This window comes from Gadus morhua, chromosome 4, assembly GCF_902167405.1.
Source record: "Gadus morhua chromosome 4, gadMor3.0, whole genome shotgun sequence".
Classification (NCBI taxonomy): Eukaryota; Metazoa; Chordata; class Actinopteri; order Gadiformes; family Gadidae; genus Gadus; species Gadus morhua.
Window position 1 is genome coordinate 36,976,849 of NC_044051.1, and position 8,652 is coordinate 36,985,500.

General features: G+C 45.8%; 1 pseudogene; it reads left to right on the forward strand.

Annotated features, from left to right (window-relative positions):
* The first annotated feature begins 820 nt into the window (after nt 1–820).
* Nucleotides 821–939, forward strand: LOC115543158 (uncharacterized; annotated as a pseudogene).
* Nucleotides 940–8,652: the final 7,713 nt, after the last annotated feature.

The window sequence follows — 8,652 nt, forward strand, 5'->3', positions numbered from 1 at the left end:
ATGAAAGGTTGCACAAAACACGATTTTGATAGTCTAGATGAACTTTGGATTTGAATATAGAGTAGGGAAATCATAAAACAAAATCGTCAGTTAAAATCTGTTAACAATCCCATTCTTGATGCCATGGCTCCTTTCCATAAGTTTATCAGATTTCTTCCTATTGGCTCATTCACTATGGAGACCAGAGGTAGCAATTAGCTGACTTCCCTGGAATCGACCATTGGAACGCGGTCCATTGCTGAGGCGATATTTACATCAGACCAAGTCAAGCAGACGAATACAACTCATTCTATCAGGTTCTATATGCAGTACGTAATCATAATTAGGCTGATAAAATTATTAAAACAAATGGCTCGGACATGGACAGTGGTCGGAGCCCATATAGCCTTTTCTGGTACAATATTGGACCGGTGTGAATGCAATGAAACAATTTCCAATAAAACCTTCCTTTTAATGACTGTAAAGGATTTGACGGCTATGTAGGCATTTAGTATACAGGACTTTATACAGAGGCCATGAGTGCTAAAGGCAATTACAGGCAATGTCGTTCCTTGCCGTTAGTTTGCTAATAAAACAGAATACTTTCTGATACTGATTGCGCTTTAAGCCGCCCGTTTCAGTTTTACGTGTTTTTGCTTCGGTGACTCTAAATCGTTTAAAACCCAAGACCAATTTACATTTAAAAGTCACACACTGGTGTTTCTGTTGCGTTCAAGTTAATAGTGACGAGGACCATGCATGCCTACACAGAAAATAAAGCTTGAATGGTGCGGCATGTGGCTCAGGAGGTAGAGAAGGTTGGCTGGTAACCGTCCAGTTTGTTAACGGCCGTACAACCCTGAACTAGCCCGATCTCGTCTGATCTCGGAAGCAAAGCAGGATCGGGCCTGGTAAGTACTTGGATGGGAGACCGCCTGGGAATTCCAGGGGCTGTAAGTGGTGTCGGTTGGTGGACAATAGGTGGCGTTCTTCCCTCTGGCCCCTTCCCTCATCAATACCGATGCCCCAGTGCAGTGATGGGGACACAGTGCAATGGGAGGCGCCGTCCTTCGGAGGAGACGTAAAACCGAGGTCCTGACTCACTGTGGTCATTAAAGAGCCCAGGACACTTATCGCAAAGAGTAGGGGTTTCCCCGGTGTCCTGGCCCAACCAGGCTAATTCAATATGCCCCCCCCCCTAATAATCGTCCTGTACAATTTGCTGACTCGTTAATTCTGTCACTCTCCACCTCAAGCTGGTGTGTGGTGAGCGTTCTGACGCAGATTGGCTGCCGTGCATCACCAAAGCGGGTGCTACACACTGGTGGTGGTGAGTTAGGTCCCCCCCCTTCACTGTAAGCGTCTTTGGGTCATTGAAAAGCTCTATATAAGAGTGTTGAGGTGTCCTTGAGCAAGACGCCTCACCCTAACTGCTCCTGACGAGCTGACTGTCACCCAGGGTGGCTGAATCCACTGTCGGTGTATGAATGTGTGCATGAAGTGAGGCAATGTTGGAAAGCGCTTTGAGTGGCCACTGGTTCGAAAAGCGCTCTATAAATGTAGTCTATTTACCATTTAATGTCTGTTGGTTGGTAGGATAGCATGTAGCTTGTGTGCGGGAGGCAGGCAGAACTGCCCCTGGGCCGGCCACCATTTTAATGTTTCCTTTGAGTGGCTTTGCACGTCTCTCAGAGAACCGTCAGACCGATGCGTTTCTCCGGAGCTTTTATTATGCAGACGAGATCAATGATTGATGCGTCTGTGAGAGAGAGAGAGAGAGAGAGAGAGAGAGAGAGAGAGAGAGAGAGAGAGAGCGAGAGAGAGAGAGCGAGAGAGAGAGAGGGAGAGAGAGGGAGAGAGAGAGGGCTAGAGAGAGACTGAAAGTGTGTGTGAAAGAGTGTTGCATTCGCTGCAAATTTGCTGCGTCACCCTCCCAGCCACTCCCTCTATTTCTCCCTCTCTCTCTCCCCCTCTCTATCTCTCTTCTCCTCTCTCAGCCCCCCTCTCTCTCTCCCCCTCTCTCTCTCTCTCTCTCAAAGCAAGAGGGCCCTTACTCGATAATCCAACAACATCCTCACACACGCGTTACGCAACCGACTCCACGATACTGTTTGACTGCATGTCGCTCTTTCTCTATGTCTATGTCTGTGCATGTGCGTGTGTGTGTGTGTGGGCGGGTGGGTTTGTACGTTCACTTGAGGTGAGTATGCACACACACACACACACACACCCACACACCCTGCCAGTGTTGCATCATCACATCAAAGGTTATTGTCACCCAACAGAACATATCTTGGCTGTCGTGATGTACTGCAACAACAACTGAGAAAAAAAAAGGAAAACCTATACCGACCTGTTTTTATTTTCCCTCTTTAGACTCCTGCATATTCACTGCTTGATAGACGCACACACTCTCTCTCCATCTCCCGCTCTCTCACTCTCTCTCTCTCTCTCACTCTCTCTCTCTCTCTCTCTCTCTCTCTCTCTCTCCCTCTCTCAGACTCTCTTTCTTTCTCTCACACACACGCACACACACATATGCGCGCACACACAGAGGTGGAGCACAGGATCCGTGGTGAACAACACTTGAGAGAGAGAGAGAGAGAGAGAGAGAGAGAGAGAGAGAGAGAGAGAGAGAGAGAGAGAGACACACTTGTTGCGTCTCTTCATTGGTCGCCGCCCCCGCTGACGGACCACAGGGGTTCCACTTCATTCATCATCTCCATGCGGTTCTTTGCATGCGTTTCCCACACTATCGGCCCAAGACAAACGGCCCCCCGGGGCCCCTGGACCCCCGGCGCCTCGGGCTCCCGTCCTCAGTCTCAGCTCGTCGGGGGGGGGGGGGAATTTCGTCTCCGGTTAGAACCGTAAATCTCCCCGTTGAAATTGCGCAGTAATGAACCGGAGAATCAGAGAGAAAAAGACGACACTTGACCCAGAAACTCCCGGTGCGTCATAACGGCGGTGATTAACGCGGAGCGGGAACGGAGACGATGTGATGATGCTGTATCACCCCCACCCCCCCCCCCCCTCCCACACACACACACACTTCTCCCTCACACCCCTCCCCCTCCTCCTTCCCCCTCCTCCCCCACCCATCTCCCTCCAACTCCTCCCACTCCTCCCCTCTCCCTTCCACTTCTCCCTCACCCCTCGACCGTCTCCCACACCCCCAGCCTCCTCCCCCTCCCAACTCTTCGCCCCCACCCTTCTCCCTTCTCCCTCACCCATCCCAAAGCCAAGCCACAGATCTCGAGAAAAACACAAGGTGGTTACTGGAGGGAATCTCTCGTTCTCTCCCCCCTCCTCCCCTATCTGTTTCCATTTGGTCTTCGTCATCCCGATTGTTTCCCGCCCTCTCTCGCCCCCTGCTCCTCTTTGTTGTTTCCTCTCTCACTGTCTGTGTCTCACCCACTTTCAATTTATTCAGTTATCTCTCCCCCCTCTCCTCCTCCTCCCCTCTCCCCACTCTCCCTGTCGCTCTCTCATTCCAGTTTTTCCCCGGCCATAATCATCTCTGTCTCCCTCTTTTTTTGCTCTCTAACTCACTGTATTGCTTTCTTACCCCCCCCCCCCACACACACACACACACACACACACACACACACACACACACACACACACACAAAGATACACACACGCACACACATCCACTGCACAACTCAGTTCATCCTCAATGACTCTCTCTCTCTCTCTTTTTCTTTCTTTCTCTCTCTCACTCTCTCTCTCTCTCTCTCTCTCTCTCTCTCTCTCTCTCTCTCTCTCTCTCTCTCTCTCTCTCTCTCTCTCTCTCTCTCTCTCTCTCACTGGCACTTTATTCTCTCGCTATGTAAATCTCCACCACCACCACCTCTGTCTCTCTCCCCCCCCTACCATTCTCTCTATGCTCTTTAAATCACATACACATACAAAAACACACCCACACACGCTTCTCTCTAATCTTTTTTCATCTCTTCCTCAATTTTCTCTGTTCAACAGCGCCCCCCAATGCCGGGATCTCGCCATTGTGTCTCTTTTTCTTTTTACGTAACCATTGTTGATGACGGCTTCTCACTCTGAACATCTGCTCAAACCTTCCCTCTTTCACTCATAAAAAGGGCCACTAGATGTTACAGATGTCATCTCCGGGTGTAATGATTCGAATGCGCCGATGGTTTGACAATTCGAACAATGACTTCTTATCGTATTCGGGAAAAGCTTCTCCAGCAGGGTGTAATTAGTTTGAGTGACTGGGTTTCCTCTTGTCATCGTAACAATATACCGGCTGGGATATGAAGGGAAGGGAGGATGACGCATTTCTTATTTTTTATTACAAATCTTGATCTAGACAAGTCAAGCGAGGATTCTGCGATAAAACAGCTTTGGAGGCAAACTGTTCAGTCTGAATACTTGACTTATAGCCGAGTATCTAAGTGTGAATCACGACTGGCATGTGTTCGATGTTAGGAGGAACTACATTTGCATACATTATGAAAAGCTCCACATCTGTTTGTGGGAATGCGTCGAACAACAACAGTTGGTTTACATTTTTCACAAGATAAATCTTTGATCAGAGCTTGCGATGTTGTTGATCATCTACAGCAAGCTTCAGCAAAGGCACCGAATGACCCATAACCCCAAACTGCAAAAATAATTGAAATCATCGTAAGAAGTAAGTAATGAATTAACCCAGGTCAAGACATCATACAGCAACATACGAAACAAGGGGGAGCCTATAGGGTATGAACTAGCTTGATACACCAAGGGGGATGTACTTAAACAGTAATTAACCTCACATTAAAAACTAATTGTTAGGCGCTGGCCGGTGCGTGTACATCAAGGTATCACCGAATACGACGTGCAATGCTTGGTAATTTAAGGATTAGCACACTCATCAGCATGGCGGGAAATAGCAATGGGCCTATTGCCTATAGGCTAGCACACTTAGCATGATAGGATACAGTTTTGGTTGAAGTTCCCTTGGACTCCTTTTTGTTTGTTTCGGTTTTGTGAAATCATGATTATCTCTCTTAAAAACTGAATTGTTAAAAGGGTTGTATAAAAAGAGTTGGAGGAGAGCATCTGAGTTTGCTACAGCTACTGGATGTGTACGTTTTGAGTTGTGATTGGGTCGGAAGCTCATAACCCCCGTTTAGACACCAACTTTCCCCAGGTGAATAGTTCACAGTGCTTTTTATTTATCACGTGCTGTCACATCCAAAAGGATCTGGATCTTTTTTCTTTCTCCTCTGTTGATAGGTTCACAAGCCTGACCTCTAGTTGCGAGGCCATGCAACTACAATACACCACCTGGATACAATACCGGAATGAGACGAATGCAAATTCCCACTTTTGGGTTTGTTCGGGTCGACTGTATACTCTCATCTACTATTCAATAATATTTGCTATATTTCATGCAGTCATGAAGCCACGCCACAAAAAAAGAAGATGCTGGAAGAGGTCTCTACTTTAACGTTGTTTAGATGTGGTTACTCACACCAAAAGGTGAATATCAAGGTATTAAAAATAAAATACAGGGACGTCGAGATTTTTATTTCCTTTCCTTTGCAGGGAAAGTGCAAGGCCAAGGCGAAAAGCTCAGCCTGCCAGCATCACTTTAGTCATGGCAAAAACTCAAATTGGGTCAATATACAGAGGAGTTGCTGGGGAAATGCTACATCGATCCACCGGCTGTCCTACCACCGCCCCCCAACCCCCCCTAGTTTTTAGTCCTGATTTATTTGGTATTGCAACTTTCCAGGGTAATTGCCACCAAGTGCTTCGCAAATCAACGTCCTTTGAAAGTTAGCGACTATAGGAGCTAGCTTGTAGGCAAATTCATGCTAAGTGTTCTCGAACAGCTGGCGAAACTATATATATTTTTAAAAACAAGATGGAAGGACCCGTGTTCAAACGGTTGTTTGTTTGGAGATTTTTCGGCCTGAGTCTATAGTTTTTATTTAAAGTAAGCAAATCCTCCTCTAACCTGCCATACTACAGCACTATGGTGCCATGGAAGACAAATACTGACCCTTGATTTCAACTGTGTGCTTGTGTGTCACCTGAGACAACTCTGGAGCCAAAGCTAGTGCTAACAGTTAGCACTAGCTAAACTGAACAAAGCTTTAAACAGACTTTTCTCCAATATTCCTTTATGGTTATGTTACGGTTAAGGCTGATCGACTATTGCCTTTCATAACATTCTTTGAGTGATTCAAATGTCCTCATATATCAGTGGAATGAGTTTCATTGTCAAAAGGGGGTTAATAAATTGCTAAAGTAGGCCATTTCTCAATTCAGCACAAAGTTCTCGATACTTTTAATCAGCGTCCTTTGTCCAAGTCTATCCTTAAATATTCCCAGAAAACTTTAACTGAGAACTTTAACAAAACGGTGAGAAGGCTGTACATATAACAGGCACTTTCAATCCAGTCAAACAACCTAGCCCGTCATTCTTTAAAGTTCTTGAAATAAACCCTTGAACTGCTGCATTTGAGATGTGCACAAAACCTGTGCTCACATTTTGCAATGAAATAATAACGTTTATTGTTGGATCTAAGATATCTATGATAGTTTCAAGTAATACTTCAGAGTCATGAATGAGTCCTTGGTTGTTTGTGTGTATCTATTTGCAGTAGGGTTGAGCAGAGCTGAATAAAACTCTATCCAAGGTTTGTATGATCTATCGCGATTCTGGCAAGAGTGAAACCGATGAGCAATGTTTAATCATGTATCCTGTTTAGCACGGCAGGTGTGTGCTCAAACACACAACGACATCTTCACAAGTCGTTTATTGCTTTATGTTACTGCTGAGAGTGTGAATTTGCGTGTAATGTGTACAAAGGGAAGCCTATCTCTGCCAGGATCAAGTTAATAAAGATGGATGCTGTTGTTTAAGTGGCTTTACTGAAACAACAGCCTGCTTTTTCATACATATTGGTATCTGTTGTGCTACAGCTTTTGATTTGGCTTAAGTAGTGGTACACTGCCAGGGCAATGAAAAGCTTTAGTTTGGTACCTTACGTTAATCTCTTTTTTTGCTGCAGTTGTACAGGCGTACTTAAGAAAAAAGGAAGCTAATTTTATGGTAGCTTGAGGCTAGCACAAAGTGTTCTCAACAGTTGTACAGGCGTAGGCCTACTTAAGAAAAAGGTTAGCGACTATTCAAGCTTGCTTATAGGCTAATTCATGCTAAGTTTTCTTGACAGTTGTACAGGTGTACTTAAGAAAAAAGTCAGCGACTATAGGAGCTAGCTTGTAGGCAAATTCATGCTAAGTGTTCTCGACATGGCTATTTTACATTTAACAGAGGATGCACCGGTTGGTAACTTGGCAGCCCAGATATCCCAGAATTCACTCAAAAACTTACCTCAGAAAGGTACATTTTATAACATTTCCGTCTGCTATTTCATCACTCAATTTGCCTCTCAGAATGGTTGAAGTGAGGCCGGACTGCTTCCTCGCGAAGAACAATAATAATGAGGCGTGACAAATTGTCCCGACAAATTAAAAATAACCAAATTTTGCCGGAGGGTTCCATTAAAGAGGATCCACCGTTCAGGTGTGAAAGCCGCCCCGCCACCTCCTCTGTGAACGGGATTAACGGGGTGTCGCGTGTGGAAAACAATGCAATTGACAACCAGCCAAAACAACACAGTGGCGGGTTAAGAAAATAAATGGGTGGAAATGTGTGTCTGACGGCATTGATGGATGGGAGCTTGTTTGCTGCAATTAAACCGAAGCTCATGTTGTGTTGTTATTGATTAGCTTGACGTGTGTAATCATTCATAGAGATTATAACATCAATGATTTGAGATCCAGAGAGGATTTTTAATCGGGTACAAACTCAAAACTACATTTGTTTTTCTTTCCCCATCGGGCTGATTCATACTATAAACCACACACACAGACACACAGGAAACAACACAAACAATCCGGCTGATGAATAGGATTTCTAAACCGCTTTTAGTTCTCTGCTGAAATCTGCAGAGGTCAGAGGTCGGACAACAGACAGGAAAGGAGATGAACGGAGACGAAACCGGGACATAATGTTCCACTGCCTTGTGTTTTCTTTGTGTTCACCCAGCGCCTACACAATCCATCAAGAGTTAAGGCTGCCTGTGTGTGTGTGTGTGTGTGTGTGTGTGTGTGTGTGTGTGTGTGTGTGTGTGTGTGTGTGTGTGTGTGTGTGTGTGTGTGTGTGTGTGAGTGTCTGCATGTTTGCGTTGCGCCCTGTGTCTGTGTGTGTGTGTGTGTGTGTGAGTGTGTGTGTATGTTTGTGTGTGTGTGTGTACGTTGCATGCTCTTGTGTGTGTGTGTGTGTTGCACCGTGTGTGTGTGTTGCCCCCTATGTGTGTGTTGCGCCCTGTGTGTTTGTATGTGTGTGTGTGTGTGTGTGAATGCCCGTGCGTGTGTGCTTTGCTAGACATGACTTTGTTTCAAATCCCTCTACAATGTCAGATTTTCTCAGCCTCAAACAATAGAGGTTTCGACCCCATGTCCAACGTGATGGCATGACTATGGGAATGATGGAGACGTGTGTGTGTGTGTGTGTGGCTGTGTGTGTATTTACGAAGGTGTAAGTGAGCGTGTGACTGTGTGTGTGTGCGTGCGCGTGTGTGTGTGGGTGTGTAGTTGTAATTGAGTGTTACTATGTGAGAGTGTGTCTGTCTGTCTGTTTGTGTGTGTGCGTGC